Source organism: Haliaeetus albicilla, chromosome 25 (genome assembly GCF_947461875.1).
Source record: "Haliaeetus albicilla chromosome 25, bHalAlb1.1, whole genome shotgun sequence".
Lineage (NCBI taxonomy): Eukaryota > Metazoa > Chordata > Aves > Accipitriformes > Accipitridae > Haliaeetus > Haliaeetus albicilla.
Genome location: NC_091507.1, coordinates 11,990,917 through 12,016,078, shown reverse-complemented (window position 1 = coordinate 12,016,078; position 25,162 = coordinate 11,990,917). Strand labels below are relative to the sequence as shown.

The 25,162-nt window shown below is 42.0% G+C and overlaps 1 long non-coding RNA gene across 6 annotated transcripts; it reads left to right on the top strand.

Annotated features, from left to right (window-relative positions):
* The first annotated feature begins 2,262 nt into the window (after nt 1-2,262).
* On the top strand, nt 2,263-24,641 carry LOC138681878 (uncharacterized). Of its 6 annotated transcripts, none has more exons than XR_011322082.1 (6): nt 2,263-2,389; nt 6,660-6,867; nt 11,897-11,964; nt 19,327-19,473; nt 20,087-20,205; nt 23,651-24,045. It is a non-coding gene; the product is annotated as an uncharacterized lncRNA (long non-coding RNA). The 6 variants fall into 6 exon arrangements; XR_011322084.1 differs by lacking the exon at nt 2,263-2,389 and adding an exon at nt 2,757-2,862 and having other exon boundaries at nt 6,778-6,867; nt 23,651-24,046; XR_011322080.1 differs by lacking the exon at nt 2,263-2,389 and adding an exon at nt 2,763-2,862.
* The last annotated feature ends 521 nt before the right edge of the window (nt 24,642-25,162 follow it).

Here is a 25,162-nt window from a genome sequence, read left to right as displayed (position 1 = left end):
TGTGGGCTCTGCAACAGAGCAAGGGAAAAGCAGCAAGAGAGTGCACCTTCCACATCCAGTTTTCTCAGTGTTGTTATTTCTAACAGGAAAGCTCATGGCACAATAAATTTCGTCCTGAATCTGAAATTTTAATACATCAAAGTTGGCAGGTTTTGCTACTGTGTGGGAGAGAGCCTCTGGATCAGAAGTCTGCGTTCATTTCAGTGATTATTTTTAGATTAATATGATGTCCATCTGAGCACAGCAATGTACCCTGCTTTCAGACCACACTGAAGTACAAGAGTACTTCATTCAGTCTTAGTATTTCAGTTATGCATCTGCCCACTATCTTGTGAGTACCAGGACTCTGTGCGCTGATTTGTAACACTGCAGTTTAAGCCCATTGGTCTTACCAGCTATTACCCTGTAACATACACATTAGGCCTTCCAAAATTGTGCTAAAAACTGTAATGGATCTATGTCTTCTTAGAGATCTCAAACGCAGATTTCCTGGCACAGAACAAATACTTGGCTTCAGTATCATGCTTTTGAGAATTTATGTTTATGGTTTTAACAGCTTATTCTAGCATTTAAGAACTTCTCATGCTTCTAGATTACACTTTTTTTTTTTTTTTAAATGTATACTCTTTGCCAGGGTAGAACCACCTCTATTTAATTTCCTTTATTAAGGGATAATGTAAAAAAGATTCAGATCTGTTTTCCTTTTTTCTTTCTACTTACTCCTCCCCGCCCCACGCTTGCAGCTCCACATATGTAATGCCTAAAAAAAGTCAAAACCCCAAAAGGTCAAATTTTGCACGTGTTGCCCAATTTTGAAATTATTTGATCAGCCTGCTTTCAACACTGACCTGCCAAAACGCAAATTTTACTTGTGCTTTTAAAATCCCTCAAAAAGCATACTTGCAACGCATAGGCCTGGGCACAGGTAGGGGAGGGAAAGGGAAGAAATGACCCGGGAAGCAAGGGAAAAATTATTTGTAGGGGCAGATGAGCGAGGCAGGCTTCAGGCAGGGCTGCGCAGGACCAGCGGGTTTCTTGCCCACCCTTAGGGCCTCACGCCCAGGCCTCGCTGCTCCCTGACCCTCCCATCCCCGCCAGCCAGTGCAGCCCTCCGCAGGGATTTGGGTTTCAATAACATCGGGCTTTTGGTGACCTAAATTTACACCGTAGCGGCCCTCTGCCCACCTGCCCGCCGCTGCGGGCTCCGATGGCCAGGTCCTCCCCGTGCCTCGCCACGAGCCGGCCGCCCAGCCCTTGCTCTCCCCGCCCTCTCCTCCCTCGCCTGCCAACGGGCCCGACGCGGCTGGGGTGGCCCGGCCGGACGCCACCTGTCCTCGCGTGCCTCGGCCGGCGGCGGCACCAGCAGCGGCCACATACAGCTCCAGCGCGGGCTCCTCTCCAGAGGTCACCGGCCATTCCCCTTCCTCCGCTCCCTCCCGCCGGCCAGCCCTGGCACCCTGCCCACACTAAACTTGATAAACCCTGGGCGGGCTGCCATGGGGCCTGCCGGACGGGCCTGACACTGCGGTGGCGGGGCTTGCCGGTGGCGGGGTTCGGTGGAGACCTCGCCGAGGGGCGAGAAGGTGGCGGCGGCTGCTCTCCTTGCCCACAGCAGCAACAGCCCCTCGCTGCGCCACCGCCCCCGGGCCGTGCGTGCGCCTCGACGGCTGCCTGCTCGCCTGCCTGCAGCAGGGCGTGCGTGCGAGCGGGGTTGTACGTGTGCGTGTGCACGTGCAAAGGTATGTTATGCGTGTGCGTATACGCGTGTGCGTATACACGCGTGCCTGCGCGCCTGCTGTGTATCGATGCACATGCACGCGCATGTGCGTACACCATGCGCGCTGGTGTACACACGGGCATACGTGCGTGCCTGCGGACACGCAGGCCCCTGCGGACATGCCTCCGTACGTGTGTTCATGTGTACGTCCCCTGGCAGGTATGCCTGCGTGCACGTGCATATGTACCTGCGCGTGCCTGTCAATCCGCACACGTACATGTACGCGTACGCGAGCACACGTACGTGTATGTGTACGCGAACACTTCCTTAGGCGCGCGTGGGCGCGTGCCCCCAGCAACCCCCCCGCGCCCCGCTCCTCCCTCCTCCATCCCGCCCGGGGCTCGCCCCCGGGGCCTGCGCAGGCGCATGCGCGTCCCCGGGCTCCGCCCCGCTCGCGCGTCACCGCCCCGCCCGCGCGCCGGACTGACTGCCGCTCCATAGGCAGGGAGCCCCCTCGCCCCCCCGCCCGGTCGCCTCGCTGCCCTTTTCCAACATGGCGGCTCCCGCCTCACGCACGCCGACGCGCAGGCGCCGCCTCGGCTCCCTTCCGTCGGGCGCCGCCACTGAAAAAGGCAGGAAAAAACCGGCCTGGGAACTCTATGGTTTCGCGCGGTGGGTAGCGTGGCGCAGCCGCCTCGTCCGCTCGCTCCCCCCGCCCCGCCCGCGTTGCACGCCGGGACGCACTGGGTCCTCCTTCCTGCCCACCCCCGCCCGCCGCGAGCCCTCCGAGCTTGCGCCGCGCCGATATCCGCGTTGCTCCCAAGATGGTGGCGCGGGGCTCGGGCTGAGAGCGAGCGAGCGAGCGAGTCCGCGAGAGAAGGCGCGCCCGCGGGCCCGGCCCGCCCTCCCGCCGCGCCGCGGGCCTCGCCAGGCCGCTCGCCTCTCCCTTCCCCGCCTCTTCCCTCCCTCCCCCCTCCCCAGGCCGCGGCCCCGTCTCCTCCGCCCCGGGGCCCCGACGGCTCCACCGGCAGCAGCAGTAGCGGCGCCTCCTCGCCTGCGGCCCGGCCCCGAGCGCAGCGCGGCCCCCGCATGAGCCCGGGCGGCGGCGGCGGGAGCGACCGGGAGCAGCAGGCCGCGGCGCCCAGGTCGGTAGGCGCTGCGCAGTGCCCGGCCCGGGGGAGGGCCGGGAGGGGGGATGGCGCCCGTCCCACGCCGGCCCTGAAGGGGAGGGAGCCGGGAGGCGGCCCTGCCCGCTACCCTCCGCCGGGGAGATCCCCTGCCGGGGGTGGGGAAGGCGCCGGCGGCGGGGGTGCGTGGCCTCGGTGGTCCTCTTCCTCCTCCCCGTGAGGCGCATGGGTGCGGGGCCGCCGCGTCCCTCCCCAGGGAGGCCAGGCGGGTGGCTCCGGGCTTCAGCCCGGTCCCCGGGGAGACTGGCCTTGCTGGGCGACCTTGGGTGAACCCAGCCTGCCCCTGCCTCAGTTTCCCGGCTTGGCCGAGCGGGGCAGCGGCGGGGGGCGCTCCGCGGGGCTGCTGTGGGCATGGGGTGCTCGGGTGCCTTCGGCACGGCCAGCTCTGACAGGCGGGGAGGTGCGGCTGTGTGAGGTGCTGCGAGGGTGCATAACTAGTGTGCAAGGCCTGCTTAGCAAAGTAGGTACGTTCACTTGCTCCCGTTACCTTCTGTCCAGTCTGATGAGTTGGATCTGCTAACCTGTGAACAGGCTGCTTTGCTGATAAATGTCATCTGTCACTCCTGACTGCAGGACTTCCTGGGTTTCAGTTTTTAAGCCCACCTGCGGTATTTCTTTTAAAGGAACTCTGGGTTGTTATAGCTCACAGTCAATTTGTAAATCAGATGTCTGAGATGATGTGGGAAGAGATTAAGAAGTTACTGCTGCTTGGGAAACAAAACGTGTTCCACAATTCTCCTTTAAGTGGCGAGAACCTGTAATCTATAAACTCATAGTTATGCCTTTTTTTTCTGTCCAGTTAATGGAAATACTTGTTTATGTTTCCTTCTGCGTAAGCGGTGTTCTAATTCTGGGACAAAGCCTGTGTCTTACACATCACTACAGGGGATGGTCCCTCTGTGTCTGTGTGGAAACTTCCCTACCTCAGTAGGAGTCTGCAAACCTGAGGCTCTGTGAGAATCAGCTTGTCAGATTAGTTTACCATGCCTCTTGCACGTCTACCAAAAAGTTCCTCAGTGGGAAATTGTACCCAATTTTAGCTTTGATTTCCTAACAGAGTGAGGCCTACATGATTGTATTGTCAGGTCTTTTGTTTTTGTTTTTTGATTGGTTGACTGGTTTGAAAGGGAGAGGTCTAAAAGATAAGATGAAGTTCCTAGTTCATGCAGATAGCATTCGGTTAGAGAGAGATTCCCCGCTAAGGGAGAAGCTACGCTCTTAAGTTTAACCGCGTTTTTAGACATCTGTGACTGGGTGGGAGAATAATGGAGGTGGTGAGAGTTACCTCTTGATAAGAATGAAAACTGCTGGAAAATGGGCTTTACTGTTCTCACAAACTGCTTGGTTTGGATGGTGGCACTAAATACTCTGTGCCCTTTCATTTTGGAAACAGTTGAAGGTATTTGGCTTTTAAATTTGAAGATTCTGTGTAACTCAGAGTTTAATGGGTGTGTTGAATTGGAAATACGAAATGTGCATTACCAGTCTGCTATGGATATTTGATAGTTTTCCTCACATACATTTGTCTTTTAGAACAGATGCAGTTTGCAGTGCTTATGACTTGTTTTCGTAACCGTAATGTTCTGTCAGTTTGAGACAGACAAACCTTGGCAGAAAAGCTAGGCCACTGCTTAGGTTTATAGGGCTGAAAAACACCTTTAATTTAAATTATTTCCATGTCATATTACAGATACTTCATCTCTCTTCTATGAATACCTTCCATTCCACTCTAAATGTTTCCTATTTATTGTAGCATCTTTCGTACTGGAATTAATGAAGTTCTTTTTCTGTTTACCAGGGTTGTTTGCTATTTCTCCTTACTGGAGTATCCTGAGTATCTCCCAAGAATTTAGAAATAAAAGCACCAAGCTAGATGGCAAAATAAATGGTTTGATTTGTTTGGTTTTTTTAAGGCTATGATTGTGTGACCGTGTAAAAAAGGTGACTGAAGGAAAGGCAGGCTTGAAAAAGCAGAGGTGTTTAACTTTCTCACATCAGTCCAGGTCCTCTTCAGAACTCTAACATTGTGTGGGTTGGATCCTGCTTTTAATAGCAAACAAGACTTTTAGTCTTTTTTTAATTACTGCCGCTGCTTAAAGACATATGTAAATGATGATTGTTTTGTGAATGAGATTTAAAACTGTGTGTATATGTTAAGTACATCTAGGGATGCTCTCAGCTTGTTAGGGTCCCTGTTAGAGCACCTTGAGATTGTCCCTGTTCTAATCGACTTGAGAAAATAAAACAGGTTCTCTTTCTTTTCATTTGACTTCACTTTTTGTAGGAGAAAACCTGCTTCTGAAATGTGAAATGACATATGTACCCCAGTATAAAATCACGTTTATTTCATTACGAATATGTGTTTTGTTGATGTGTTCTTCACTGGTTCTACTTAAGCAAATACATAACTGGGGGGGGAGTATCTTTGAGTCAAGTTGTAATAGTGTTAAACTTGTTTAATTGTGAGCATGTTTAAGCATATAACATTTTGTATAAACAATGATTAGTGTAGTATGTTATATGACACTTATCATGGAACGAATTTAGTGTTTACATTTCTGTAAATATGCATCATCTTAGATTTTCTATGCAGGATTTTTTTTTATATATATATGTACTATACTTTTTTTTTCCCTCTGCTATTTTTGGTTTCAGTTTACTGAGTGAACGTCCAGAGGGAATCCATCTTTTTTTTTAAATGCAGGAAATGTCTTTCGCCCTCCCCCCACCAGTGTATTCATACACTGGAAGATAAAAGCCCCTAATTCTTAAAAATAGAACATGCAATTGAGGGACAAGGGGAGAGAATTCCTAAAGTATGTAGGCATATATCTCATTTCCAGTGTCAGACTTTTTCTAGTACTGTGGGCCAGGTCTTTACTTCATTTTAGTTACTGAATTGATACTGAGTTTTAAACAGAGGAGGTACGTTTTACACTTTTTCTGAAGTATCCAGTATATTTAAGACAGCTATGAGTTTATAGAGGAGCAATGTTGAAAGGTTTTCTGTCACTACCCAAATTCTGATTTGTACATGGAAGGAGAGGGGTAATACATTTGCTGTCATAGTCTGTAACAAATAATTTAGAATATGATGTTTACTTTTTAAAAAAATAACCTCCTCCTCCCTGCCCCCCCCCCCCTCCCCCCGGAGGGTGCTGTAAGCTTTGCTAAATAGTTGGTTCCCACAGACAGCAGCAATGAACACATCACATGTTTGAAGTGACTTCTGTCACCTTAAATATTTTAACATTTACTGCATTAATTTCATGTATTTATAGGCAGTGCCTGACAACCTCGTAAGGCTGTATTGCCCATGAAAAAAAGTTTGGGAAAAAAACCTGATTCATATGAATAGTAATGTGTGTAATATATCTGGTTGGTTAGCAGAAAGTAAGCAAATACATTGTAAAGGTAATATTTTGTAACAAAGCAACAGTTTGGTAGCTATACCAGCTGGTGAGACATTTCTTCAGGAAAATAACCTCATAGGAGAAATAGAAAAAAAGTAAAATCAAATAATGTTGCGATCCAGGATTCATGCTTGGTAACACGTGGCCTCATAGCACTTTAAATTGCTGTTTTTGAATAGTTCCACTTTCTTGTGGCTAGGAGTGACAGAACTTACTGACAGAATAACTTACTGGTTGCAAAATTACATTATAAATTAAGTATTACCATAGTGTTCTGTCTCACAAATACTCTTATGAATGAGTCTCTTAAAGGAAGCATTAACTACTTCTTACTTTTAATAGGTTGAGCCTGCTTCCCTGTATTATGCAAACTGCTGAATGGAGGAAGGGGGTGGAAGTCAGTCTTTACCGATACTCTTTCTGTTACCATCCTGCATGGTTCTTTACCCATGTTTTACAGAGTGGTGAAGAATTAGGAGAAGCTGCAGTTGTTCAGCTGAGTGGAACTAAATGGGTGGCTTCCCTTTGGACCCTCACTTCACTGTCTTAGGTAAGACGGGTGACCTGCTTCTTTTGAAGGCGTTTCCTTAGAACAGAGTTATATGTGTTTTAAGAGAAACTTCTAGTTAGTGAAGCAGAGGTTTAGACTCTTTTTTTTTTTTTGATGGCTTGAAAAGGATGTTCACAGTATGTAGCTCTTCAAGACTTTTCATCAAAAAGCATTACTGTTTGCATCCATCCAGATAGCTTTAAAAACATGCTCTATGTTCACATATTTTACCTTTGAGAATCGTGCTTATCTTGTGTAGTATGTCAACAGTGGGACTGTCCTAGGGGTGAATTACAGCAGTGGTGGTTTAGCACAAACTTGAACTGATGTACCAGTTGGCTGCTTGATACGGAGGGTACTTTTTTTTTTTTCCATAAAATCACAGAATGGTTTGGGTTGGAAGGGACCTTTAAAGGTCGTCTAGTCCAACCCTCCTGTAATAAGCAGGGACATCTTCAACTAGATCAGGTTGCTCAAAGCCCCATCCAACCTGGCCTTAAATGCTTCCAGGGATGGGGTATCTACCACCAATCTGGGCAACCTGTTCCAGTGTTTCACCACCCTCATTGCAAAAAATTTCTTCCTTGTATCTGTCTAAATCTACCTTCTTTTAGTTTAAAACCATTGCCCCTTGTCCTGTCACAACAGGCCCTACTAAAAAGTTTTTCCCCATCTTTCTTATAGGCCCCCTTTAAGTATTGAAAGGCTGCAATAAGGTCTTGCTGGAGCCTTCTCTTCTCCAGGCTGAACAATCCCAAGTCTGTCAGCCTTTCTTCATAGGGCAGGTGTTCCATCCCTCTGATTATTTTTGTGGCCCACCTCTGGACCTGCTCCAGCAGGTTCCTGTCTTTCCTGTACTGAGGACCCCAGAGCTGGATGCAGTACTGCAGGTGGGGTCTCACCAGAGCAGAGTAGAGGGGGAGAATCCCCTCCCTCAACCTGCTGGTCATGCCACTTTTGATGCAACCCAGGATACGGTTGGCCTTCTGGGCTGCAAGTGCACATTGCCAGCTCGTGTCCAGCTTTTCATCCACCAGTACCCCCAAGTCCTTCTCTGCAGGGCTGCTCTCAATCTACCCATCCCCCAGCCTGTATTTGTGCTTAGGATTGCCCTGACCCGTTGAGCTGTTGACCACTACCCTCTGGATGTAACCATCCAACCAATTCCTCATCTACCGAACTGTCCACCTATCAAATCCATATCTAGTCCAATTTAGAGAAGGATGTTGTAGGTGACAATGTCAAAGGCCTTACAGAAGTCCAGGTACATGACATCCATAGCTCTTCCCTTGTCTACTGATGTAGTCACTCCATCACAGAAGGCTACTAGGTTGGTCAAGCAAGACTTGCCCTTGGTGAAGCCATGCTGGCTGTCTCCAATCACCTCCCTGCCCTCCATGTGCCTTCATGTTCAATCCTTGTGTGACATAATTTCAAAGCTGTGACCTAAGTAACTAAATAAGACAAAATTAAAGTGTATCAAAAACTGTAAGGTACAACATCTCAGTTTGAAACCCAATGGAAATTTGGTCTTGGTGGGCCTTGCATCAACCAATGGGATCATAAGCAGAAAATCATGGAACCTGCATTTGGGTTTGGTGGTTGTTGCATAACTCTCTGGCAGCAATTAGTCCACATGGCTTGCTTTTCTTTCTGGGGTCCTGTGAGGACTGTGGCAGGACTTCTGTCTTGACTGAACTAGAGTTCTAGGGGTGAAGGTAGTTCTTCATATCTCCTTTGCAGAGGAGACCACACTCTTGCTCCCTTTGGTGGCCCTCTTTTTGGACTTGTTGATACTTCCTTGAGAATCATTACACCAAAGAAACTGGTGAAATGAGGAGATTAGAGTGACAAATAAACACCCCCTCTCCCTTACCTTTAGGAGCTGCGTGCAGGGGAGGCACAAGAGCTCTCTCTAATGTGTTGCCAAGCTCGTGCGGTGTGAGAGATGCCAGACTTGTCCAGGCAGCTGGGCTCTGGTATTAACTTGTGTACTCCTGCCCTGGTATGCTCTGTGGGACCCAGGTTGGAGCAGCTGCAGTTCAGTAGGCTTGCAGTGTTAGAGGGTAGTTGAATGGCTCTTAAAGGAGCTGAACTTCTAAAATGGGCTGCCAGTCAAAATACCTCAGGAAACACTGCCATAGTTGTAGATGAGTTTTTCTTTTGCATTATGGTTAGTCATGTGTTTGAGCCGATTAATGCTTAAAATATTTTGATTTTACAGTACAGTATTTTTCATTTTCTTAGAAGGTATCAAAAACTTTTACAAAGCTAGATAATACTGAAGAGGTCTATTGCTACTTCAGAATTTCTATTTCCAATATGATGTTTTTACCTTTTATATTTGTATAGCCGTATTCAGATGATGATTACTTTTTATTTCATAGTGAAATCTCATGTCCGAAGTCTTGGTGATGAATATTGTGGTTTAATATGTGTATATACCCTATTTTATTTTTTAGAAAGTCCCAGGTATGCTAGCATACACTGGCTGTAGTAGCAGCACGTAGATGTGTTTCAGCTGTTGTAGCAAAACTTGCCTGTTGTGGACCATAGAAATACACCCATACAGTCCACACAACCTGCAAGTCCCATCAGAGTTCAAGGACATAGGAGGTCTTAAGAGAGTGTATCGCTTCTGTGAAATACTGGTATTTTTTGGTTGCAAAGGTTGAGCCCTTTATGTTGTAAGGTGGTGATAAATACTCCACTTGCATGGTTCCTATGACCTGAATATCTTATTGAAAGAAGGATGTTTGTGAATACTTGTTTTTTATTTGGCTAATGTTGTTATAGTAAGAATGTCAGCTGTGGAAAAAAATTATTCTTATTTTAACTTATATATTTGAAATTGTGTCAGAGCATCTATAATACTAGGTAAAATACCTACCATCTTCTTTAGAGTAGTGCTCTCTGAATTCTTTCTTCCGCTCCTGTCTCGTGGCAGTTATTGCAAAAAAAAAAAAAAAAAAGTGGAAAACATTGTTTAAGCACGATAGAGGTGATTTCGTGATGTCTTTCATCAAGCCAGACATGAGTTGCAAAGTATTTTTTATAATTTATAGTTCATTTCTTAAGTATTTTGCAGTTCTGTATTCTACAGTTTGGTTAATTCAGTGGCTTACCATCTTTGTTAATATCATTCAGTGTGCCCTGAAGTCTCTTTTTGTTATTGAAAATGTGTGACAGTTGTAAACAAGCAGCTCTTTTGGCTCTGGTCATGTGACAGATCAAGATTTCTTTATGTTGAGTGGAAGCAATACTGTTAGCCATGCTTTTAGTCACATTTGTCGTTTGCATTTTTTTAGGTAGGTGTGGCTTAATGCTAGTTAATAAAAATACTAAAGGTGGATGTCAGAGCACATCTGACTTCATTAAATTATTTTCATTCCTTTTAGACAAGCATTACAGATTCTGTGTTTCATTTTGTTGGTGGTCATGTAGCCTTTGACCAAAATTTTTTAGTAGACTGCTGAACTCCTGCTCTGCCTTGGTGGTAGCTGGTGGGGGGAGATTGAGGAAAGAGAACGGGAAGTCCAGGAGCTTCAGTTTTGTGCTGTTGGAATTACTTACTCTTCTGCTGTTGGCTACGTGTTATTAAGCAAATCCCCTGTCTCCGTCTCCTCCGCTGTGGTCTTATTTCTTCCATAAATTGTACTGTCTTAACCTACATAGCTTCAGTTATGTTGGGAACCTTTGTTTTCTTTTCTCTATTGCTGGGCAGTAATCATAAATCCCTGATAGATGTATTTGTGATACATTTTCATGCTGTGCTTTGTCCTCTGCTTATACTCTGTGCACACTGAAGGCTGGTGCTTTTGTACCTTAGAGGAGAGTGACTGAATTTTATATAGGTGACATTGCTCTTTGCGTGTACATGAACAAATATATACATTGGAGTTTAAGCTGGAAGTCCTGTGATACAAGGTGTGAAAATACTGGTCACATTTGTCAGAATACTTTAATTGAGTTCACCTAATGGCATCACTGTGAATGAAGAATTATCCTTTAATAGAATATAAGATAAATATTCTGGATTTCTGCTGTTGGTATGGAGTGGATGGGAGCTCTGTGGTTTGACATCTTTTAAGACAAACCTGAATGTACTCTGAAGGTAACCAGATCAGGATTTCCTCCGTGGGAACTCTGATCTATATCGGAGATAAGCCTAAATCAGCTGCATTGGATTTGATTGTTCTTAATAGAGTTTCAGAACCAAGAAATTAAATATTAAATCTTCACAGTACTGAAAATGTGATACTCTGTGCCAAATGAGTAACTGTCTGGAAAGTAATTACTAGATTTCTTTAGTTATATATATGCCTGTTTCTGTCACTTTTTCCCCTGAAATTGTTTGTGCTTTTAGGTGTTTGTTGCAAATGTTTGGAGTATGTTTTAGTCATGTGTCCCGTGTTAATTACGGCTTCCCTGAAAATGAACCATTTGTAGAAAAGCTTACCAAACTCCAGCAGTTTTGTGCAGCCAGGACAAAGATGCAGTTCTATCTGTGACTTCTTTTGAGTGTTGGTTTGGGTTTTTTTTTTCTTATTGTAAATACCAATTCTTAAAAAAAAAAGGGGGGGGGGGAGGAGAAACCTTGCCAGAATCTTCCAGAGGAAGGAAATGGATATTTGTAATGAACTGGATGAATGGAATTGTAAAACTCTATTGCATCACTACAGAGGAAAGAATAGGGAACGTTGTGTGTATGGACTTTCTGCTTTTGTAGTTTCCCTAACATACCAAGTATTTTCTGTTGTGGTTTTTATGGGAAGTATGATTTCGTTTGGGAAGTCATGTGATCTAGTTTTAGGTAGTCCTGCGAGGAGCAGGGAGTTGGACTTGATGGTCCTTATGGGTCCCTTACAACTTGAGATATTCTGTGATTCTAGGTATATGTTTTCCTTGAGTTGCAAACTTGTGAGTAATAGAAAGGCCATTCTTGAATGTATCGTTTTGAAGTTGTATTGAGCTTCAGATTGGTATGGAGCATAGTACAGAAACTGAAACGTAATGTTTTGCATTATAGGTACAAGAACTGTAGAAGTCCATTTTAGAATTTGAAAGAACAAGTTCCGGCAGCTCTGGAAAGATATGGTATGTTTATGTTTTCACTTACGTTGTGTGTATGCTAAGAATTATAATAACAAATAATTATAGTTTTGTTCCCTGATTTAAAAAAAAAAAAAGTTGAAAACAAATTCAGGAAGAAACACACACATTCATTTTTCCCATATTTTTTCGACTGTGATGTCTGTTACTTAGGCATAGTTCTCTAGATAACTAAGTTATTTGATTTTTCTTGCAGAAAATGAATACCGATGATACAACATTGATGAATTCCCTTTTAATTTGTTTTACAAGCTCAGCATCATGCTGCTACCATCCATCTATTTCTCCATGGACTGGATAAGAATTGGTGCTGTTTCTGAATGTTTGGGTTTTTTTCCTTGCTGCTGAGCATATTTATAGTGAGGCTTGTACAGTTTTTACGTATGACTTGAAAAATAAGTTCAGAACTACTGGAGAACTTAAGCAAAGATCAGTGTAAGTCAAATTTGCAAGTTGGAATGTTAGGAAATACAGAAACGTAACCTTCATTAGCAGTGTTAATGTGAGCCAGTGGCACATGGTATCTCTTTTTGTCTAGGCTCTTAAATGTCCAGCCAGCTTAAAAATGTGTACATGTATTACAGCAAGGTTGGAACCTTAACTTGTAGTTATTTTAATTTCCGTTTTCTAACTTTATTCTGGTGTAGTCCTGTGGAGATACCTGCTAGTATGGAGTAAGTGCACCACTCTGTTGTGTCTCTTAAGTTCTGTAGTTCTGCAACTTGGTACAAAGAAAATTTTTGAAACTTTTTGCATTGCTACATTCAGAAAAACAATTCTTGTTTTAAGTTCATTTTTGTACCATATTAAATAGGTCTGTTAATGCATATATAAAATTGTATGTCGTTACTTCAACAACTGCTTCTAAGCTATGTGTGTACTTTAACCACTTAAATTGTGGGGAAGAACTCGGTAACTGCTGATATGGGTTTTATATGCTGTGGGTTTACGTCTAGATTTTTCTTTTGAAGATAATTTAACATAGGAACATACTTAAAGTTTTGAAATCTCAACCTTGCAGAAGGGTTGTTGGGTGTCTCTTTTTTTTTTTTCTTCAAGTTCTGTTTCATAGGAAGCTATAGACAGGAGCTAAAATTATTAATTCTAAGCTGAAACTTTAAATATAGTGTATGCTAATTAAAAACTGTAAATCTCTTAAAAAGCTATAATGTTACATTATCACAATCCAGATGTTCCTGAGAGAACTGTATAGATTGGTCCTTTACTCTAGCAGGCATCTGGCAGGTAGTGTATATTCATTTTTGCACCAACAGCACCACTGGGACCACCCACCTGCTTCTTGCTCTCCAGTTTCAATACCAGTTGCGTGTATGACTGCTCTTCTTCAAACCTAAGACATTATTTCTTTCTTGCTATTATTTCTGCTGGCTGCTTTTTTTCTGAATGTTTAACTGCTTGCCACTGTATGTATGCATAGAGTCTTTGTAATGGTATGTGCTTCATAAATGGATGAAAAATTCCCATCTAATCCCCCACAACTTGTGAGTAATGAATATTAATGGAACATCAGAAAAGCTGAATGTCACGCTACAGAATTGCATGATTGCTTGGTCTTAATATAAACTATATATAAACAAACATGCTGGTGACACTGAAGAACTTGGTGAACAGAAAGGTACTTTACATGGAAGGCTGCATGAAAGACAGGTAGCAAAAGAAAGCAAAATAACAAAGCATAAGCAAAAGGACAGGTGGAATAAAAGTTTAAATATTAAAGCTGAAGTGAAGCTGTAAAACTTACCTGTTTGGAAAATAACTTGATACTTAGCCAGTAAAAGGAGAGCTACTAAAAGAAATTTAAATAGATGATTGGATTTCACCTCCTGGTGTAGGAGGGGCTTTCCATTCATAGCTGTGTATCACTTTGGAGAGAGCCTGAAGTTGCAGGCTTAGCTGAGAGAGAAACAAATGGTTCTGCTGCAAAAAATTGAGTACGTATAGTGGAAGAAAAATCAGCTGTGATCCAAGTGAAAAATAAAGATGCTAATTTCAGGTCTTTCCCTCTTTTACAAAGATGAATAAAGTACATCTATGATCTTACTGAAATATTGAACTAAAACCAAATGTTGAAGGGAAAATCTAGGGTATGGAGTTGCGGAGGCAGTTGTAGAAAATGAGAATAACACACAGGCCTTTAGCTTTGGGGTGGGGGGATGGGAGTAAACACTAGACCTTTTTCTGTTGCTATGTGATTTGTGGAGTATTGACATCAAGGCAAAGTAAGTGTACAGATATTATAGGATGAAGCATTTATGTAACTCTCTAGTCGATCTCTCAATATAGAGATGCACCAAATTCTACCTTTGTTTAACTCAGTAGCTTGTGTTTTCACTGAAGTGTAAATTCCAGAATGGCACCAGCTTTAATCTGAGAATAGTAGCAAATTCAGATCCCTACCCCAAATAATTTATTCAAGTGTTAATTGTCCTCTCTATCCTGCATGCTTGTGTTCCTACTCTAATTTGAATTTGTCAACCTTCAGTTTCTGCTCGTGGAGGTTTTATATGTTTTCTTTTAATTGGAAGATCTTTTTTATGTAATCTTTCTGTGCTATGAGAGGACTTAATTTCTTCCAGTATCCATATTGATTAGCTTGATTAACTTTGAACTCTTTCTGTTATCTAATCACAAGGCAGTTTCTCCTGTCTTCGTGCTGTCTTCGTGGCTGTTTTCTGCTACTTCTGGAACACTTTTGGAAAATATTGAATATTTGGAGAACTGAGCTCAAGTTTTGAACATGTCTGAAGTACTTTGTGCAGATGAACGGACACCTTTCCAGGAACCCTTCATGAGTCCTATCTGTCACTCTAGCCATAATACTGGGAGCATGTGTATGTTTGCTCGTCAGCTGTGACTGCCTCAATCACTTCAGGTTGACATTTTCCAGGATAGAACCAAATTATTTTGGTCTTCCAACTATGTGATTTTGTATTTGTTGTTATTAGTTGAACGGTTTGGTTTACCAGGCAGTGGAAAAAAATTTGTATAGATGCCTTACCACTGGTGTTTTTGTAGCTCCGTTAGGATTTATGTGATCAGGGGGTTTTTTTAGTGGCTGTTTTATTTTACTTTAGGATCATTGATAATTTGACCTGCTATTAGTTGCATGAAGAAAACTTCTACAATCTTACATCTTTTCATGTTTTCTATGTTGGAAGCAGCATGCGAGCAACAAAAGTAATTGATGTTTCCAACATTTGCAAGAAATTAAGTCTCAAACATGCCTATTACTTTTTTTTTTTTTCCTGCAAGTGACAGTTAAGATTGAACTTAGGGATTTGGTGAACATTCTACAATTTCCTCCAGGACACTTGAATCAATCTTAAGTTCTGAAAGGCCAGCTTTCCTATCAGTTGTCAGTTCCTTTTTTGAAATAGTAAGCTAGCTAGCATAGTTCTGTGGGCACCTTTTACTGTATAGATGATGACTGTTGGTTTTCATCATGGTACTCAAAGTCATTCTGGAAATGTATCATTTATTCTTGGGGGATTCAGAGGGATTCTTCAGAAAACATAAAAAAAGCTGTCTTTAGTGGTATCTTCTTGAGAGAGATGGTTATTTTTAATTGAGCAACTAAAATTCTGGCACTGGAAGGTAAGGAAGATCGTGGTACTTCTTTGTACAGGTGAATCACCCCCATTTTCATTAGATCATCTGTCAAAAAGAGCATCTTAATACTTGGATCAAAGATTGCTTGGGTGGATACTAAAAATGCTTCTGTAAAGGAAACTTAAATTCCTACAAATGCCACCTCCCAGGGTACCTGTCCTTCAATAAGGTCAATAAGAAGTTACAGTTTAAATAAGAAAAGTGTTCCTCCTCTGAGGGATCTTCCTAGACCTCAGATACTGGATGTCAGCTGCCAGATTGCTGTGTTGTCACAGAAAATGAACATCAAATAACACAGGGAAAGTCATAGGTGTAGGAAATCCACGCAAGTTGACAACTTTCAATTAAGTGATTTGTAGCTGGAAGTTTTTGGCTTTGTTTTTGGTTGCTGACAAATAGATACTTAGGTTCTCTGTGGTGTGACTTTAGGTTCTGTATGTTGAAGCTGGGAACCTCTTCTGGGTTCATGTTTGTGATTCCAGACTTTAAAGATTAAATGAAATATGCAAAGAGAAGATCTCATCAGGCTATGCAGCAAGTTGCTTTTAGCCCCTTTTGATGCATCTGAACTTGGTTTCTGACTTCTTGCTCTTTCACTCATTTATTATTTATTTCCTCCCTCTTTTTGAGTTGAGAGGAACATTCTTTTCAGAAAATCCACACCTTTGCCACTTTGGAGAAATGCATGTTCTCTCAAACTACTGCATAAAAATTATTTATCCTGTTCCCTCTCAATGGGGGCTACTCCAAGCCACACAAGCTTCTTCAGATATATGGTTTGAAGGCATGGATCTTGTGTATTGCCTTGCTAATTATAATAGTTGTTGCAGTCCTGGTTGAATCTACCTCTTGTATAGTCACTAGGCAGATACAGATGTGTCTGTACTGGAGCCTGCCCAGTCCCAAAGAGCCTAGCAGCCATCTCAGATTTCTTGGACATATTCCACAGGCACAAACTTCATCTGATACCTTCAGCTGCTCTGTGTGTCTGAAAGCCTAAACTGTAATCCATGCTAATCATGACAGTGAAGACCAGAGAAATCTGTCTGAGTAATAAAGAATAAATATCTGCTCTGGGGCTGCTCTTCCTACCTTCTAAAAGGTAAGTTACATCCGGGGGGGGGGGGGGGGGGGTTGTAAAAGAATTCCTGTGACAGAAAAGCAGTTGGTCTAGGTCAGTTTCCTATTCTTCAAAATGCCCTTTTCCAAGATGTTAGTGTATTCATCAGTGTGGCTTCCCTTTCCTGATCAAGTAGTGTCCTTTGACTCTCTTACCAGGTTTATTTTCTGCCTTGTTTGGATCCAGCAGTCAAAATGTCCTTTGTTCAAACTAGATTCAGAATAAGGAGACTGTCTTTTCACCACCCACCACATGTTTCAACATGTTGGTCTCTTTGCCAGTGGACAGTACTCTGCTGATGCATGGATGAGTAAGGTTTTAGAAAAATTAATTCTTTCATCTGTGCTAGGGAATCCTTGCCAATCATATTCTGTCCCACAGGAGTGGCAGCAAGGATAGGTGGTGAAGGTAGGATGAGAAGGAAATAGAAGGAAAAATGATTCATCAAGATTTCTTGCATCTGGATTGTTGAAAAGTAGCATGAGATTTTTAGACCCCAGTACAGTATATCTAGTTTTAAGGTGTCTTGTAACAGATCGGAAATGCTGCAACTACCTGATTCAAAGCTCTGATCCATGATGAATTCAATTTGTAGGTATAAATTTCTCTACAAAACTTAGATGAGTTAACTTCAGCTCAGTGAGATTCATGCCAGTTCAGATACTGCCTCTCTTCACAGAGCTGCTGTAGATACTATGTTCGGTAGCGTGGTAAACCTGACTCACAGCATTGGATCTGTGTCAGGCCTCAGCACAAACTTGTCTTGGCCATGATTGTGGAGCTGCCACCTCAGCGCATATTCTTTAACATTCCAAAATCTAATGGTTTTTTAATCCAGCACCAACACTTTATGTGTTCCTTCATGTCGTGGTTTAACCCCAGCCAGCAACTAAGCACCACGTAGCCACTCACAATTGTGTTCATTACTTCTGTCCTCCCATAAGAAACAGCCTCAGGAAAACCCTGTTTCACTGAGGTTGCCATCAGCCTGTTGTTCTAAGATGCTTGCAGTTGAACGGAATACTACTGTAATTATTTTTTGCCTATGGTCTGTGTGATACAGGACACAAGTCTAGGTAGGGAGTGATTGATTTGGTGAACTCCAGGACATGAGCTGGAACTTCTAGCAGTCAGACAGAATGTGGGTGTCCCAAGCAATGAGGCATTAGAGATACCACCACTGTCCTCTGTGACCAGCACACTAAAAGTTACTTGGGCAAAGTGCTAGAAGTGGTGTTACTTTCTAAATGCGTTTTTACAGAACCATTTCACATCAGTTCAGAAAGCAGCAAGAACGTAGATTTAACTTTTGAAGAAAGCACTGCCTTACAGTAGGTGTCTGCTTCTTTAAAGCTGAGGCTTGCCTGAAAGTAGACATTGTCAAGTCTTAAACAATCGGAATGCCATAAGCAGTGATTTAAGGTTTCTTAGTTTTGCTTCAGCATCTTGGTTTTTGCTGTTTGCTTTTCTGTACAGCTGGTGGTCAGCAAACATTAATTTGAAAACCATGATTACCCTGTTTGTCGTTTAATGTTGACAGATGAGGAACCTTTCCAACTGACTTTTATTCATTGTCCTGTGTTCCTGGCATTGACTCAGTTAAACTTTGACAATTTACACCTGTAAAACATAGATACTAGAGAACCTCTGTTTTGTTTCAGAGGTTTTCGGTAGCCTGCTGCTTTTTTGCTTTCCTTATGTCGACTGCATTTGTGTTTAGATGAGAAGACTCAAATATTACTGATGTTAAAATAATTAAATAGCACTTTTCCTACCTCAAGGAACATACCCGATAAAACTAGTAAGCATCATTCTGAAACTAATACAAATTTTTGTTCTGTTGCAGAGTTTGTAGTAGAATGGCAAATTGTAGTGGAATGGCAAAAGCCAGCAGCTTTTCTGACAAACCTTAGAAAATCATGGTCCTTGCTTACTGATCAGTGATTTCATATCTCTGACAAGTCAACAGATATAAATTATCATTGAGAATGCTTGATTGCTCATCAAACCTAAGACCTTACTGAAAGGCTCTTGCAATAGATTGGACTGAAGCACAGAAGTTTTCTTTACTGAAACATTTAAAGCTCTCTGATGTGCTCTCTTAGTATTTGCACCAGGTAGTTATGGCTGTGGGTGTTGCAGGGAGCTGCAGGTGTGCCCTCAGTAGCTCGCTAGCCTTTGTGCACCTGGCTTCTGTATGAGGCTTCTGCTGCATGGCAACCTACAAATGTGAGGTTTCATCTGGCTTAGAGCCACAGGAGTAAACTTCTCAGATACTGTACAGAGGTCTGTCTTCATAGCTACCGGCTGTTTAGAGAAACTAAGATAACTTTTTATTTACTAAACACAGTAATAACATTTCAATTTTAATCAAAACTTTGTATTAACAGAAAGTGAATAATGCTGTTTGTGATCTGACTCTCCATCAGAGGCCTTTTTTCTTTACAGTCTTTGTCCAGTGCACCTAGGAGCTTGGGTGGGAGAGAGAATGGGGTGAATTGAGTGTTGAGGGTTATGTTTCGAAATATTTTATCAGTTAAGTTTAGTTTAGAGTAGATAATAGCAGTTAGGTAAGAGACTAACTGGTTCCTTTTCAGCCATGGAAGTAATCAGCTGGGGTGGTCCCAGGGTGCTCTGGGCACAAGTATTGCTGAGTGATCATTGGCTGCCACCTGCGTGACAAAGTAAAGGACCAACCCTTCAATTTATACCGGTGGAGCCAGATCATGGGAAACAATTGACAGGTAAAATACACTTTTGAAAATTTAAGGGAGAGGAGAGAGTACATGTGGTATAAGTGGAGCAAAGAACCTAAAAGATTGGCCACAGATAGCAAAGGTTGCTCCTCTGAAACTTTGACATATCTTTAGCTTACTTCATTTTGGGGAGAGGCACACAGCAAAGAGCAAGTTACATGTTGCTCCCCCTGGGAACACAGAGCCTTGTTAGGAACCAGTATTAATTGAGTTGTAGCAGGGAAACAAGTAATGAAATTTTATTGTAGTTAGAAATTACACTTTATATTTATGCACGTGCTTCCAAATCTTGGAATGCTTGTTGTCTTGACATTGGGTGCTTTCCACTGGTCCAAGAGATGGGTATTGGGTTTGGTTTTTTAGAGAGGCTAAAAATAAGTTGATGAATTTTCAAGTTCACCATTTGAGTGTACTGTAGTGAGTTACTCTAGAAGTCTTAGAATGCCATTCAAAATGGAACTAACTTTTGTGGAGGAGGTCTTAATCTTGCAGATAAAATAGTGCTTAGCATCAACATTTTTCTTCTGTTTTATGGTTTTTATTTTTAGTGTACTGGCTGAAAATAATTTCTAAGGACTTTTAACTAAATTTACTTCATTAGAGTTGTTAAGCTTATGCTTAGCCCAACGTGATACAGGACTGGTGCAACAACTCATTTTTAATCAGTGATTCAAAATTGTGATCACCCTGATGTCACCGAATGGCCACAGCTTGTAAAAGGTAAGCATGAAGTGTATCATGTTTTTTCTTGGGATCATTTTTAGTGTGTTTATTTTAGAAGTATTTAATTTGTATGGCTTGAAATTAGTTTTGTAAGTGATATTAAGGTATATTGTTTGTTTAAGATAAGTCAGCTGGCAAAGTTGACTTACCCTCTTGCTTAGTGATTTCAAAGCTCACTTAGCTTGTCCCTGCCTGCTTTTTAAAATATGAGCACTGTGGTGCTCCGTGGTATCCCTCTTAAGAGCAATACTATCACTTAAAAGTCTCTGGTGGGTTTTACTGTCATACTGAAATTTTGTATATAGCGTACTCATTTAAGCACTTTGCTCAATTTTTTAAAGTATTTGTCCAGGAGGCTTGAGGATGTTAAAATTTCTAGGCTTGCATAGCTTTACTTTTTTCTCCTAGGGAGGTACAGTGGAGGAGGTAAAAGTTGTGGCTTGCAGAATGGAGAAATTGCTCCCTGTGTTATTGGAAGTGAGCCACCATTTGAATTTGCTAGCTCATACTACAGTATTCGGATTAGTTGGTGTCTTGTGATCAGTATCTATCTAATACAAAGCTAAAATCTATAAGAGCATTTGCTCTGAGATTTTCTCTGAGCAGAACTCATTTCAGATTTTAAGCATGATGAAAGGATGTCTTGCCATACTATGTAGTTATTTTTCAGTACTGTTGCCTGCTCAGAGGAATAACAAGGTATCTTGTTTGTGAACAATTGGGTATTGCAGAATAAATAGCTTCTCAACAAACAATTAACAATTCCTGTAATCAGATTGGTCTTCCACGTTGTTCTAATGAATACTGAGAGCTCATTTTATTTGGTGCTTACATTGTCATTTGAAACCTTTTAATATATGGTTAATTAAGTGCATTAATAGTTCTGCAGGTCATAGTTATGGTAGGTCTGCTCATGTTATAGAAAACAATAAGCTGAAGGAATTTGATCCTTCTCTTCTGTAGAACCACTTACCTTAGAGGACCAAACTTTTTTTGACTCAGCTAGGTTTTATTTTTTCTGAACTTTCCTGAAACTTTGTCTTCTCTTATATTGTTTATCTTACAGAAGAAACCTTTTCTGCAGAATAGCATGTACTAAACTGCACTTTCTGTTCAAAGTCCACATAAAACTCACACAAATGATACGGATAGAAAAGATTTTGGATACACTAATAGCTGTGTTTATGTATCTATACTGCAAATCACCAGGCTGCCTTTTTTACATGCTAAATTTAGATGCCAATCTGTTCTTTTTCTGTAATTTTTCATACTGCTGTGCATTTTAAAGGCTCAAAGTGATTAATACTCTTGATGTTTTTTGTTTTAACACCACTATTTCACTTACATTTTCATAGCAACTTAAAGCACTACTCCTACCCATACAACCAATAGGTTGTATTTCCTATGACTAAAAGAAAGACAGCAACCACCTCAAACTTCCAAACTCTTTGCTGTCAGTTTCTGAAGCACAGGATGTGAATAGAGGAGCTAGCCAGTATGAATATAAACACTCTTCTTTCCACTGCTCCTCGGATCATATGGCTTCTAGCACTTACACACTTAGGTGAATAATTGGGGGGGGGGGGGGGGGGGGCAGGGAGTCATTCTATTCTGTCTGATAAGTATTTAGTGACTTGTTTTGGTCACTGGAGTTGAAGGGAAATGAAATTTTGGGTTGTTTGCTGTCGAATGTTATTTTTGTCAGCAACTATCTTGTCAGTCCTGAACTTTAATGAGTAAGAGAAACATCATTTGGAGGGAATAAATAGAGACCAAATTATGAGATTGGGCAGGTTTTAGTTATTTTTCCAGTTAGAGGGTATTTGCATTTCAAACATGAGTATAAAGTTAGTTGGATAGTAAGTTCAGAATTCTGTCCATAGTGTCAGCTGAATTTTATAACTTAGTGAAATATAAATAAAATAACTTCTGTGTTCTGCATCATCTGTCACTGCATAGTATCCAGCTAGCCTAGGAATTTTAAATTGTCTGCCAGAAGTGCCTTCTCGGCACTGGGTCTGTTAATACAGTACAGTTTGGTAAAATCCAGAAAGTTGCTAAGATCTGGTATGTCAGTAAAGGGATTAAGATTTTAGTAGAGAATTGGGAGAACAGTCCAGGCATTAATAGGAGGGACCATCCACTAAGGTAGCACAATGAAACATAGGGAAAAGGGGAATGTTTCAGGCTACAGGTGGAGATTTCTTGGAGTGTTCAGAATAGTAGAGATAGTCATATAGTAAATAGAGAAATTTGGAAATTCCATTTCTGTAAAGAAAGATTTTCCTGGTAAAGCTATGGGAAAGCCTGCTTAGCTGTGCTAACTGAGGTTCCCTAGCAAATTCTGTTGAAACCTACAAAGTGAGTTTTATTTGCAGAATTTAGCTCACTTCTGTTCTGAGAGAGCTCTGTCATGAAAGACATTTTTGTTCATATAAGCTACAGAGTTTTACTGTAATGGCTGTGCTCTATTTCCACTCCTCACGCAATATATTCAGCATGGCAGTTCTGGTCAACTGTACCAAAATCTATACCCAAGCGAAGGTTGGATGAGGTCCTGCAGGATATGATTTCAAGGCAGCTTAAGGTGATTGAAGTCAAAACTGCTGCATTTGTACTGCCTTGTCTCCTGGGTCATCTGGCTGCAAACTCACTGGGTAGAGGGAAGTCCCGAAGGGAGGAAAAAAAATAATCTGTCTAAAGAAAAATTAAATGTTAACTTCTTGCATCAGTGCTGGCATAAGGAAGAAGATGGGAATGAGGAGCTAAACAGCTATAATTTAGCCTACTTAAGTTAATGTGGAACTATACCCCTTAAATTACTCTGTATATTAAGTCAAGGGGGGTGGCAAGCTGAACATAGCTGCTGCTTATGTGTTCAAAAATGCCAGGCAGTAACACCTAATTCTGAATATTAGCAGCTGACCTGTTGGCTGGAAGGAAGAAACAGAAAGCTGCCTGTGAGATTGTGTCTATAAATTCAAGTAGAGAGAAACATGAAATTTGTTTTGAGATCCTGCTGAGACCTGCTTCTGAGCTGCTGCTTCTTAGTGTCCAACTGTGCAGAGAATCTATTTGCAGCAGTTGATCGCTGATAAACTTTGAGTATACATTTTGGTTACAGAAGTGGTTATGAAGGATTAACCCAGAACTGATGCACTGAATACAGAAATACTGCTAGCAGAACTCTAATGGCTGCTGTTGTGTAAGCTGGTGGGGGGGGGGGGAAGTGCTGTCCTCCTTAGAGAAATTTGGCTTAATGATACTGTCAGGTTTTATGTTATAAACTGTCTTCTAGTGTTTGGTCAAATTAAATGTGCAAGTGCATAAAAGTTGATGTTTTTAGTGGCTGTACTACATCATCATCACTTTCCACCTTTCCTAACTCTTTGTATTGTAATGACTTAAAATAATGCTTAAGGTTTTGTATCTGTATTTGCAGATCACCAGGAGAACCTCACTCTGAAAACATTGAAACTAGCCGAATGTAAGTAAATGAGTGGATGAGTTTGGTATCTCTTCTTGAAAAATGTTTTGAACATATGTAACAGTTACTATTGCACCTGCTTTAAAAAAAAAAAAAAAATCACAGTTTCTACAGAGGCTTGAAATTATTTTTCCATAGGAAAATACTCTACTTTTTCTAAGGTAATTCCACAGATCTACACAGCTTTTTTTTTTTTTTTAAACAGTAAATGTTAAGGTCAAAATATCCAAGGTGACAGAAGTCACTTCAAACATGGGATTTGCTCATTGCTGCTGTCTGTGGGAACCAACTATTTAGCAAAGCTTACAGCACCCTCCGGGGGGATGGGGGGGGGGGAGCAGGGAGGAGGAGATTATTTTTTTAAAAAGATCATATTCTAAATTATTTGTTACAGACTATGACAGCAAATGTATTACCCCTCTCCTTCCACATACAAATCAGAATTTGGGTAGTGACAGAAAACCTTTCAACACTGCTCCTCTATAAACTCATAGTTATCTTAAATATACTGGATACTTCAGAAAAAGTGTAAAACGTACCTCCTTTGTTTAAAAATCAGTATCAATTCACTAACTAAAGTGAAGCAAAGACCTGGCCCACAGTACCAGAACCAAAGTTTGACACTGGAAATGAGATATATGCCTACATACTTTAGGAATTCTCTCCCCTTGTCCCTCAATCGCACGTTCTATTTTTGTCCTGGTTTCAGCTGGGATAGAGTTAATTAATTGTCTTCCTAGTAGCTGGTACTGGTGCTATGTTTTGAGTTCAGTATGCAAAGAATGTTGATAACGCTGATGTTTTCAGTTGTTGCTCAGTAGTGTTTAGACTCAAGTCAAGGATTTTTCAGCTTCTCATGCCCAGCCAGCAAGAAAGCCGGAGGGGCACAAGAAGTTGGCACAGGACGCAGCCAGGGCAGCTGACCCAAACTAGCCAACAGGGTATTCCACACCATGTGACGTCATGCCCAGTATATAAACTGGGGGGAGCGGGGGTGGGGGATCGCTGCTCAGGGACTAGCTGGGTGTCGATTGGCAGGGTGGTGAGCAATTGCACTGTGCGTCATTTGTACAGTCCGATCCTTTTATTATTGCTGTTGTCATTTTATTAGTGTTATTATCATTACTAGTTTCTTCTTTTCTGTTCTATTAAATGGTTCTTATCTCAACCCACGAGTTTTACTTCTTTTCCCGATTTTTCTCCCCCATCCCACTGGGTGGGGTGGGGAGTGAGGGAGCGACTGCGTGGTGCTTAGTTGCTGGCTGGGGTTACACCACAACAATTTTTAAGAATTAGGGGCTTTTATCTTCCAGTGTATGAATACACTGGTGGGGGGAGGGCGAAAGACATTTCCTGCATTTAAAAAAAAAGATGGATTCCCTCTGGACGTTCACTCAGTAAACTGAAACCAAAAATAGCAGAGGGAAAAAAAAAAGTATAGTACATATATATATAAAAAAAAATCCT